Genomic DNA, 12,994 nt, shown 5'->3' with positions numbered 1-12,994 from the left:
TGGACAAAAAGAGTTGAAGGGAGGCTAGATTATGCATACTTATTCACTCATTTGTTCACTCGTTTATTCAATTAATAAAAATATTTCTTGCATATCCTAGGTGGCAAGCATGAGAATATACTGTTCTTTTTCAAAAGAGGAAGCAGAGAAAGAAATAGATAATCGCAATTAAATACATTTAGTTTTCTAATAACAGCAACATGTATTGAACTCTTATTAAATACCAGGAACTTTGCTTGGCACTATAAACCCTTAGATTACCAATAAAGGGGTTTGGTCATTACTTCCTTTTGGAGGATCAAAGGTTGAAGAGATTAACTCCTACAGCTTGGAAATAGTGAACCAAAAAAATTTAAGCTTAGATACTTTGACTTGACACTTGGTCCTTAACCACACATTTCCAGATTTGGGGAAAGATGACTAAAACTACAACAAAACTACCCTACAATGACTCTTGAATGCAAAAATAACTCTCTAAATGAGGATATAGTTGGGCTGGCTAGGGCGTTAAGGGGCTGGTGGTGATTAGTAGGCAGAGGCAGCTGCATATTTGAAGGCCATGGGAGATGTGTTGTCAGGGGAAATGAAAATGATTAAATAGTGTTGGAGGTTTCTGTGGGTGATCTGGTTTTTTTATTGGTGCATAACAAAACATTCCCAAACTTAGTGGCTTAAAGAATCATGATCATTTATTTAGTTCACAGATCTGCAAGTTGGTCAGGGTTTGGTGGGGACAGCCCCTTTATAGTCTATGCAGTGATTGCTGGGGCTGCTTCAAGTATGCCTGAACAACTGGGGCTTCTTAAGAATTTGAATCTTTCCGTGATCACTTCATGAAGTGTCTCAGACACAGCAGCTTCAAGGAACTGAACTTACATGGAAGCCTAGGGTTCTAAGGTGTGTGCTCCAAAACAGACTGCCAGATGGAAGGCATGTTGCCTTTTACGACCTAGCCTCAGAAATCATATAACCTGACTTATCCCAGACCTCATTAGTTGAGGCAGTCAAAAGATCCTGCCCAGGTTCAAGTGGAGGGGACACAGACTGGACAAATAGCAAGGTTCTGGAAAAGCATAGGGACAGAAGTACTGTTGCAAACTTTTTTATTTTGGGGGGGTGATGGGACGGAAATAGAGGAGGATAAAAGGCAGCATAGTTGGTCCTAAAGAGTAGAGTTGGATTATGATGGGCTTGGATTTAATGATGGGCTTCACACTTATTAGCTGGGTAACTTTGGCCAAGGTACTTAACTTTCTTGAGCCTCAGTTTTCTCATCTGTAAAATGAGGAAGCTAGGACTGATCTTACAGAATTACTAACGGTTAAGAATATATGTAAATCACTTGGCATTGGGAGTTGGCACATATTTCATAAGACCTGTGATTACTGATGGGCTAGTAGCAAGAGAGAGAATTGCAGAGGGAGAAGGGGTCATGTGGGGGGAGGCTTTTCATAGCTAATAGTAAGCTGGTGAAACTGTAATAGTACTCATAGCCCAAAAGTTACTGAAAACTAGCCACAGTGCTAAGCTCTTTCAAAGGCGTATCTCACTGAATCTTCACAACAAACCTATGGTGAAGGACTGTTGTGACCCCATTTTATAGATGAAGATATTCAGGATCAAAGAGGTTAAGTAATGTTCCTAAGTTGGTAAGTAGCAATGACAGGATATGAATCAAGGTGATTGTGTTACCAAAGCCTATACTAGGACAGTTGGGATTTTAACCTGAAGGCTTTTGGAAGCTACTAAAAATTTTTCAACTTGGCAGTCCTGTGGTCAAAGTTGCTCCATAGACATCAGCATGGAAAACAGGAAGGAACATTTAACAGATGATTGCTCTAGTTCAGGTGAGAAATACTGAGACATGTAAAATATTGAAGATAAAAGTAGTGTGGGAGACATGAGAAGTGGAGGAGGTCCTATGAAGGTCGTGGCAGTCAGCCTTGATTTTTGATTGGATGTGAAAGAAGGAGAGGGAATTTCTGTTATCATTCGTCAGCCCTGAGTGCAGGCACCGGCATGTGCGTTATTACTCAGGGCTCTAAGGAGAGAAAGAAAACAACCCCTCCGGTGCCTTCTAACCTAAAGCATATTTCCTAAGTCCTTCCACTCTCAGTCTAGACTGAAAACAAACAAAACAGACTCCTCTTGAAGCTCTCAGATCTCTCACCTTGCAATTCTAGCTTTCAAATTCCACGCCAAGCTTCCTTTCCCACACCCTAAACCCTTGTCCTGGGGATTACAATGATCGTTTGTGTGTACTAGGTGATTGTTCCTTCCACATCAGGGGCCTTGGGAGGATGACCTAAGGCTGCTTTCTCCTGTCCTTACTTCCTCCACCCAGTGCTGTAACGACACATGCAATCAGCTGGTTGTTATAAAGGATGCTGACCAGTGCTGTGATGTTGTCTTCAGGAAGCAGGGGGATCTCCAAACAAGGTACTTACTGACTGTGTCATTTAGCTTCATGTGAATTTCCTTTAGAGGGACAATATGTGCTTTGAAAGACAGAGACAGAATATGTGTCATTAGATAAGGCATTCCAGGTCTCTGATTAAGGACTTTTATCTATCGCTGGGTCAAGGTCTGAGAAATAAACTGGCCCTTGATGAAAACTAAAACAAGTGAAGAAACCAACAGACAACCCCCTCAACCTAGTTTTTCTGTATGAAAACATGTCTTTTCAAATTACTTCCTTAAAATTGGAATAATTTTTGAGATTAAAAAATATTGCCATAATCTTTTGTGATAGATGTATTTACTCTTATTTACTTGTTTGTGTCGCCTCCTTCTGTTTCCTTTGTAATAGGATTAATTTCTGAAAAGTAACTTTATTCTGATGCCACATTTTGAATAAATTACTGCCTCTCTCAATGAACAATGGAGGCTGGCATTTGACTGAACAGCTTTTGTCCACTGACTAGTACATTTAGGTATAGTGGGAGCTCCATTTAACTCAGTGTTTCTGACAATAAATCACTTGAGGAGAGAGGATTGCTCTCATTGTTTGAACACTTGTCTATGCACGTTGCTTGGTCATTTACTAGATAGTTATTAAGTCTGCCATTTGTTGTCAGTCACTGAAGGTGTAAGTTAGCACAGGTGTACCAGCGCGTGAGGTCACTAGCTGCACACACAGTTTGGTCACAGTCTTGCTTTAGGATCTCCAATCTCTTCCCTTAATAATCAAGCAGGCTTCAACTTGGCTTTGCCCACTAAATTATTCCTTTCGAGAAATCATCCACTGTACCTCAATTACAATTTAATGTTTTTTTATTTAAAAAGAACAACAACAAAAAAAATGAGCTATTTTATGATTTAGAAACTTCCCCTAAATGGGAGTATCCAATGAAACATTAAATTGGTGAATGGCAACTAGTGAACAACTAATGCGGTCAGACTTTCTTGTTAGGAAAGTATGAAAGTATGTTATTATGAGCACTGTAGAGTGGCAACAGATTAGAATATAAAAGTTAGAGAAGGGTCTAGTTTCTGCTTAGAGGTCTTTTTGATTGTTTAATAAAAAGCTCCCAAACCATCAAACATCAGACAACAAAAGGCACATTTTCATAATCTAGGCAATTTTCCCATTAATTAAACCTTATGTTTAGGGGATTACTTTTCTTTTGTCCCAGAAGGAAACCTCTTGCTTGGGACAGCTTCAACAGTTTAACCACATTTTCCAAGCATATAGGGCAAATAAGAGGCAATCATTCATCGGTTATAAAGATAAGCCAGGGAATGGGAATACTTTTGTAGGTCACGTCACCTGATAGAAACTTTGGACTGATCCTTTCCTGGTTCAAGAGTTCAACTATAAGACCTACTTTCCCTATCAGCTGGCTCAGGCTGATAAGGTCCTGAAGTAAGCAAGATTTTTTATGACTTCTATTTAATTGTCCGTGTGATATAGGGTTGGGGGTTAGTCTGCACAGAGTTACTTCTCATTGGTCTGTTTTTCTTTTGAATAAATCATGGTCTCCCTGACTGGACAAGGTACAAGCCGTTTGAGTAAATACTTTGCATCAAATTTCTATTAGCCAGTACAGAGCCTTTATCCCTAACAAGTTTCCTGTAATTACTATTGAAGAAAATAATTATAAACTTAGCCTTAGATTGTTGATTGGTTTGGGACAAACATAATTCAAGAGCAGAATAAGTAAGAGCAAGTATTGTATTGTATATGTCCATCAAGTGGATTAGTTGCAGGTGATGGAAACAAGGGTAAAGTTGGAGGTGCCAGAGCTCACTGAAATTGCAAATGAGATGTTATCTGCTATTTGAATGAGCTGAGTCTGTCTGCTTCCCAGGAATTTGGCTCAAAAGGAGTTCATAAAGAGGTGTTATCCCCAAAGTGGTATGCTAGTCCTGTAACCTAGGGAAGTTTCAATGGATTCCAGTCCTATGCTCCTTTGAAAGGAACTAGGTGTTTCTGATCTCTCTTAGTTTCCCTTCTATTCCCATCCTCCTACCATCTTTCCTTCTATTTGGTCTGGTGAACATCAACAGTAGAATGTTTTTTGCAGCTTTGTGTTCTAGATCTGAGTGTGTCACAAACTCATTGTTGACCTTGAAAAAGTCAATTAACGTCCCTGAGCTTTAGCTTCTTCAGCTGTACAACAAATAACTGGATGAGATGATGGTCAAGGTGCTTTACTAATCCTATGATTTTATTATTCTTTGACTAGACCCTAGTTAGAATACCTTAAGTTCAATACTTAATCCTCTAATAAGATGCATATATTAATCAATCACTTTTTCTTTAAAGATTGGGCTTAATTCTCTGGTATTAGGTAACTAAACACCTCATATTCATTAGTAGAGATATCCATTAGGTACCTGATCAAGCAGAATGCTTGATCAAGCAGAATGCTCACCTGTGGCTGAGAATCTTAGATTCCCTCTGGTATAATCCCTTGGGTTTAGTGAAGGTTAAAAGCCATCAGGTTTCATTTTCTAAGAGGACTGTGGTTCTAACATAGATGTTCAAGCACTTTGGAATATAATAGTGTAAACAGATGAAAACACACTGTTTGGTATTTTCTTCTAAGTGGTAAAAACATCTCCATGTCATAACATCATTATGGCTCCTCTCACTTATTGAGAGCTTACTATATGCTAGACACTGCTGCTAAACATCTATGATCTTGTTTAGTTCTCAAAATGTGGTGAAAGTGAAAGTTGCTTAGTCGTGTCTGACTCTTTGTGACCCCATGGACTGTAGCCTGCCAGGCTCCTCTGTCCATAGAATTCTCCAGCCAAGAATACTGGGGTGGGTAGCCATTCCCTTATCCAGGGGGTCTTCAAAACCCAGGGATTGAACCCAGGTCTCCCACATTGCAGGCAGATTCTTTACTGTCTGAGCCACTTTATAATTATTACTTTTGTTTTGAAATTATCATGTATATATGATTATCATAAATACATACAATATGTAGAAGAATTAGAAAGCAAATACCCTATACAAATTTCTTAGTTTAAAATATATAACTTTATCAGTCCTTAGATGTCCCTGTGTGCCCTCTCCACTGACATTCCCTTCTTACCTCTAAAAGCAACAACTATCCTGGATTTTGTGTAAATCATTACCTTGCTTTTCTTTAGTTTTCCATCCCTGTATGTATCCCTAGATTTAGTTGTTCTTGTTTTAGAACTTGATGGAAATGGATTCCTATAGAATGTATTCTTTTAGAATGTACTAGTTTCTCAATATCTTATTTTGAGGTTTATCACTATTGATGTGCAAAGCTATATTCATTGTTATTGTTGAATAATATCCCACTGGATGACTTTGCTACAATAATTTATTCTACTGTTGGTGGATATTTGAGTTGTTTTCATTTTATTTATTTTTTGGCATTATGAACAATGTGGCTTTGAATATTCTTATACATGCCTGGTGTGTCTAAGTACATATATACATATACATATACATGCACACGTATATGTGTGTATATGTGTATGTGTCTGTCTTAGAATGTATCTTAGAACACACTAGAAAACCAAGGCCCACAGTCACCAAACAACTCAGAGTGATAAAGGTCAGGGTGATGAGGACAAAGTATGAACCAGAAGTCTGTTGTCAGAGTTTGTGTCCTTAGCCACAACACTCTATGGATCCCCACTTTAAGGCCATGCAGAATTTAAATCACTTGCTCAAAAAGCAGAGACTCAACAAAGTTCAACCTAACTAATGCTTTTCATTATTTCTGTATCATCTAAAGCACATATGATTCATATGTGAAACTAACCAACCACAGATGAATGAAATTATATTGGGTTGGCCAAAAAGTTCATTTGGGTTTTGCTGTTACACTGTATGGAACAACCTGGATGAACTTTTTGGCCAACCCAATATTCAGCACCCTTACCTCTTCTTTACAAAGGATCAGATGTCAAAATGTAAAAATATAATTTCATATTATCCATATATATTTGACATGAAATTATTATAGTATTTTTCTTTTAAAAATATGAATAGAGATGAAAAGAAAAAGCAGGTTTTTTAGTGGAATAGTTCTCCCTCGCTGTCTCAGCCTGCCAAATCTCCTTAGCAATATGTGGCACTTGTAAACATTTAAGTTCACTGTCAGTTAAAGATATTCAAAAGTAGATGTTCTAGATAAGGGAGACATATATCTAATAAATGTTTATGATGTGACACTGACAGAATATAGGCTGCTATAATCATGAGAGCAGCAATAACTTAAAAGCTCTTTTATATGTGCAAAGCATTTGGGAAGGAGTATTTGGTGTCATGGGCAAAAACAACCAAGTAAGTACAGCAGCTGGTGACATGAAAGGAATCAAACTGTAAGCCCTGCTGAATCATCAGCGTCCTGGAGACACTTGAATAAGTTTCTTTGCTAGAGGTTTTTCCCACTACATGATGATAAATGTTCTCAAGGAAAAATGAAGTTTCTCCGTTCTGTGAGTCACATCTCTCTTGGTTGCAAATGACTGAACTCATCTTGAACTTGTTTAGGTAAAATGAGAAATGCTGATTCATGGAATGTCATGAAGACTTGAACAATCAAACCATGGGAACTTCAGGGATGCAGCTGGATGGTCCAGAAAAACTGAAATATCTGGTAGAAAAACTCCTGGGGACTCTCTTTCCAAAAGCTCCTGCTTCTGCTTCTCTCTCTGTGATGGCTCCTTCCCTTTCTCTGGAGATTGGTTTCTTCTGCCTGGCAAGAAACACTGCATCACACTTCCCGAGTTCTACGTCCTGCAACTTCTACTATGGGTGATGGATTAAATTACACTTTCTTCAGTGAAAAGTTAAAAATTCCAGGGGAGGGAGATTTGTTGCCTCAGCTGAGAGGTTTTGTCCATTTATAGACCAGTTTACTGTTCTCTGGGGAAGGGAGGATGGAGTTATAGATGAACATGGACATTTTCTCAGAACCACTTGGTTTGACTTGGGGAAGAGCACTTCCAAAAGAACGGGAGTAAAATTTATAGAGACAGGTACAGTGGACAGATAAAATAATAGTTTTTCACTAGTTTAAACAATCCCCATGATATTTTCAGTATTTTATAAAGAGGGTAAAAAATGCCCCCAAACCATGACAACAAATTTAATCCTATCATATTTTCTCTTTGAATTATTTTACATATAATCTACCTGAAATATTTTCAAACAAACAATCAACATGAGGAAATGGGTGTTCTGTCTTCTTGAAAATGAGTTCTGATGCAAAGAATTAACTTTCTGATTTATGCTCTCTAATTACACAAAACCCTGCAGCTATGAACATAGTAAGCAAGAAACTCCAAAGTAAAAAAAAAAAAAAGTAGTTATTTTAAAAGGCTCCAGCCCACATATATCAACTCAACTATCCATGTTTCCGAAAGCCAGTGAAATCTCTCTAAATTCTCAAATTGGCTTTTGGTCTTAATGTAGCATCAGATATGCAAATTAATAACTTCAGACCATGATTATTCTTATCACCACTCCCACCATCCAGTCCTCTGAGAAGCAGGTGCTAAGATGAAATTAGACGTGCAAGAGATTTGCTGAAGGAGGCCTTGTGGGAGAAAATGGGGTGGGAGCTGGTGGCAGCTGGGACAGAGCACAATGCAGGACTGATCCCTGTGAAGGAGAGAGGCAGGGAAGGCAAGGAAGAAAGACCTGAGGAGTTCAATTCTGAGAAAGTTTTGGCAAGGCTATCTGGAGTCCGTAAGCTAAAGTTGCCCACCAGAGGAATCCTGCATCTTCCAGGAATGGGCCTGCCTTAGCAGCGCGGCTGTGCTTAGTCACGGCTGGGGGCAGCCACAGAAAGCATGGCCTCGGAACAAATGTGGTGATGAATTTCAGAGGGCAGTAGCTGGAACCATCAGTCTACTATGTTTCCTGCAGTGGCTACCATAATTACTATCCTGGCAATCCGTTTTCTGGTACATCCACGGGATAAGGTTCTCCTCTTTCATCCCTTCAAATGCTAGGTCACTGGAAGGCTAGTCATTCAAATTCATGTGGCATCTCTGACTGACTGAATACTTTCCATTCATCACATTTGACTTTATTTAAAAATACTTTTACTAATTAACCCAAATCACCATTGTCATCCTGATTGCTCCTTCTGTCTCCTTATAAATACTTTTGTAAGGCATGCACCGTAGATCCCAAACCTCTAATCTTCGGTGAGCAACCAGAAGTGATTACAGATTCCTAACAAATACATCAGACAAAAAATTTCATTAGTATGAACTTGGATTTGGACCCCAAATTCTTTTGGGATTTCCTTAATGGGCAAAATGGACAACTGATCTGAGTCACGAGGACTCCTTTTTGCCCGTGGTCTGACACTGATGTGGGAGAAGACTTACATTCTATTGTCTATGATTCCTTTAGTTTGGTTTCTTCTTGTCTTTTTAAGGGGAGGGAAGAGCAGGAAAGCTGTCCCTTAGAGTGACTGTATATTGCACAAGTTAAAAAGAAACACTATTAACATTTCCAGGACAACAATCATAACCAGGATTGTTCTGAGAAAATTGGATTAAAAGCTCACTCTAAGGTCTCTCTTCTCAAGAATGAAGGAGACTTGAACCTCTTATCTCACCAAGCACATGGTAAGAAAGAGAGCAGTGCAATACTTTAAGAGAAATGTCTGAAAAGAGAGATGCTGAAAGAAAGAATTTTCATAAATTTTTCCTTCTCAAGATATGACACTTCTTGGAACTCCCAGTTCACAGAGGTGATTTTGTTCCAGAGCTCTTCCTTGTTGGGGCAAAGATGGGAAAAGTGGGTGGGTCATCAAGGGGTGGGTGGGGGTTGCGCTCCCTTCAAGGCTTTTCCAGTGTCATTTCTAAATGATTATCATCTTGGACCATATGTACTTGGGGATTCTTGGTTGTTTTCCAGGGTAAACAGGACACATCTTGAAAGGCACTTTTTTTCCCAGTAATTTGAGGAGAAAATTCTTTTATATTAAATCAAACCCAGATATATACTGGTGGATTAGAATGTGAAATTCATCTGGATAAATCATGAGACTTCAAAGATGTACCGTCCTTAGGGGCCACTTTATACTCCTGTTTAGATCTTTCTCTAAGTATTATTATTATTATTCCTCTAAGTATTACTATTCTAAGCTATTTTTTTCTTATCAGAGAAGTTTGAAAAGACCTACCCAAGAAATTAGAGTGTGTCTTCAACATTCTCTCAGCTCTTCTGTCTCTTTCCAAAATTGGATGATATTGGATAGTACCAGCTTCCTACTGTTTTGACAGCCATTTGAGGATATCATTGTAATTGATAATGCAGTCCAGATTATCCAATGTGTAACAAGACTCAAGGCAGCCAGAATGCCCCAGGATAGATGGAAATGGGTTGTAAGTAGGTGTGGAGATGAGCCACAGTTTAGTCCTTCAAGAGTATTTATTGAATGCCTGTGTACCAGCAGCTCTTTTGGAAAGTGTGACACAGCAGGGAACAAGCCAGATAAAGAGCTTCTTCTCACACAACATAAGAAACCCGAGAGAGAACAAATATTGATTAAAAACTAATACATAAGAAAATCAAGCATTCCAATAGCTTTAACTGATGGGGTGAAAATAAAGCAGGAAAGTGTTCTAGCCTCTATGGTGTGGTATACAGTGACAGCTTCTCTGAGAGAGTGACATTTGATCTTAGACCTAAATAAAGAGAAATAAGCAGTCAGTCCGATGAAAATGAGAGAAGAGCCATTCAGGAAGTAGCAATGGTGAGTGAGAAGAGCTGGAGACGACTGGACCTGTTGGGTGACAGAGAGGAAGCCTGCGTGTGGGGCACAGTGGATGAAGGGGAGCTTAGTTGTAGAGAAGGGCTGGGGCTCAATCTCACAGAAAACAGTTTGGCTAACATTCTAACTACATTGAGAACTTACTGGAAGGCCTTAGCTGGGGAATGTCATCTCTGTCCAAATTACCCAAATAGTAAAACCATCTCTTCCTGAATTACTTGGCAAAAAAGGATATTATGGCTATGGATATACAGGACAATTAAGTGGAACATGGAAGAAGGGCCTCCAATTAAAATTGACCTCACTTCAACATGAGAGGAAGATGAAATGATAGCTAGCAATGTTTAAAGGATGTAAAGATGACTTTCAATAATGAATAAAATGTTAAATTTTATTATGGAGAAGAATGTTATGTATGTTATACAATCCAAAAGGAGTTCTCATTCAGAATAACTGGAAAAAAGTCTAGGATGTTTACAACAATGAGCCTTTTAAGATAAATGGAAAATTCACATATCTAGAGCCTGACTTCTAAAGAGCTCAGACTTCATTGTATATAATATGTTAGGAAATTTTGTTTATTTATAATTTAACCTGCTTGAGTCAAAATCACAAGGAAGTTTAAGGAATCTGAGTAACATTTAAAATGACCACTTAAATAGATTCAAAGTCGAGAGTATCCTCACAGTTTTTCTTTGATATGATCACCCCTCCTCCCCATGATATTAAACAAGAGGAGGGGGTGAACTCTAACCTGAACTCTAACCTGCAAACATGTTTCCAAGGAAAGAGAAGTGAGATGGGAAAAACAAAAACAAAAATCACCAAAACTCATTTAGAAACTCATGAAAGGCAGAGTAGAGTTTGCACATATCAGACCGATTTGCCTTGGCGTGTGAATCATTACACAGGAAAAAACATGGACTGACTCAGCTTGAGTGAGCTCTTTCTGTCTCTGCTGAGGTCCTGCCTTAGTGTGGCCCCTGTCGCTCTCTCCTCAGACCTTGCTTCCCTCCTCCTTTCTCACTGGAGAGAAACAGGAAGTGTTTATTAATAAGCCTGACCAGGGTCACACCCAAGGCAATATCAGGGCTTTACCTCTCCTGGGCTTGGGGAGAGGTTCAAAGATCAGGGATACACTCCTGGTTAGAATGAGAGGCAAGGCCAGACTCCAGAAAATAAACTCACAGCTGGTACTTGACATAGTCCCTAGAGTGACTTAGAGTGTATCTGCCTGTGTGACAGCGCACCGGTTCCTCCCAATCCTCTGGTGACACTTTCTCCATTGTAACAGAGAGACAGCTGGCGCCTCAACAGAGAAGCAGCTTGCCTAAGACCATAGGGGGAGCAGCACTTGGATCTAGACTTTCTGACTCCTATGGTTGTGTCGTCTTCCATTTATCACTACACCTTGGGAGACGTTTACAAGACAGAGGAGAGTTGCCCAGCGTGGGGTCTCCTAGCTCGTTTGTCATGAGCTATTCTTTCCCCTTGGCTTTTCAGTTGTACCTTATGGCTACCTTCAGTCAGCTCCTGGACTGGGGTCATCTCTGTCTGACACAGGTTGAGCCACATTAAACTTGAATAAGGGGAGGGGGGTGAGGGAGAAAGAGAGAATGCCTGACGTTTTATGACAGGTTCCCTACCCCACCCCACCCCACTCCTTCTCAACAGGGAGAAAGTACCAAAAGAAAATTATTGTTCTGAGGGGCATAACAAACTCAATGGGTATTACCTAGCCTGAAAAATCTTAGCGATGTCAAAAAGCCACTTGAGACAACAAGGCACCAGCTCTTCTGTCCTCATTCCTTATCAGTCCTTGGCTTTGGGAAGAGGAACTTTCTGAAAGAAGGACCTTTGTGGAGAAAAAAAGGAGGGGAAGGTGTGTGCACTCTCGGCTCTGAAACAAATCAGTGACAAGTTGTTCCATAGATTGGCAACTTCCCCCTCATCTTTCTAGCAGTTGTACATCTCATTGTCAGAGACATAGAGGAAAAGTAATGGTTAAGTATATAATGTAATCCTTGAAGTACACTGACCATCACATAGCTCCAACCATACTAAAATTGTCGTTGTGATTCCAACTCAATTGTGGTCTGTGATCCAACAGGTAAGTGACCTCACTGAGAAAATTCACTGGTCATGGTGGCTTTGGCTTTCTTAGCATACATGAATTTGTTATGTTCATTTTCTTCACACCAAATACTTAGTACAGAGTTAAGTGGATTGGGAAATCTCATGAAAACCATTAACCTAAACAGTTCCTGTTTACAGGCACATCGGACCATTGTGATCAGTAACTTGCTTTGAGAAAGCATGGGCACTGGAGTCAGGTTGGGGGGGTGTGAATCCTCAGGCTACCAGAGTTACACTCTATGGCAATGGGAAAGTTACATAACATTTCTGTGCCTCAGTTTCCTCATTAAACATGGGTGTAATTGTGCAAACCTCATAGGATTACTGTGAGGCTCAGGTACAAAATAATTAGTGCACCCTGCCTGGTACTGTTAAAATGACACCAAAGATAATGCAGATGTTATCTTAACACATAATTGCCATTTTGCTTACTCAAGGCCAAGTATCTTAATAGAATTGAATTATCCAAACAAAATTAAGTCTCCAGGATGTCAAGACCATAGCTTTGTTGCTCCCTCATTTTTACCCTACTGCTTTTAAACAGGCCAGCAAATCCCAGCTGATGACTCAAGACCTTTCAGCAGGTATACATTATGCTGACCTCACCCTCATGTGCCCTCAGGCTTTCA

At 39.5% G+C, this 12,994-nt stretch overlaps 1 long non-coding RNA gene across 1 annotated transcript; it reads left to right on the top strand.

The window, feature by feature from the left end:
- The first annotated feature begins 2,273 nt into the window (after window positions 1-2,273).
- Window positions 2,274-7,449, top strand: LOC110147421 (uncharacterized). Its single transcript, XR_002316839.2, has 2 exons — window positions 2,274-2,439; window positions 6,986-7,449. It is a non-coding gene; the product is annotated as an uncharacterized lncRNA (long non-coding RNA).
- The last annotated feature ends 5,545 nt before the right edge of the window (window positions 7,450-12,994 follow it).

The sequence above is a fragment of the Odocoileus virginianus genome, chromosome 18 (genome assembly GCF_023699985.2).
Source record: "Odocoileus virginianus isolate 20LAN1187 ecotype Illinois chromosome 18, Ovbor_1.2, whole genome shotgun sequence".
NCBI lineage: Eukaryota > Metazoa > Chordata > Mammalia > Artiodactyla > Cervidae > Odocoileus > Odocoileus virginianus.
Note: the sequence above shows the minus strand (reverse complement) of the source record. Positions and strands in the feature narration are given on the sequence as shown.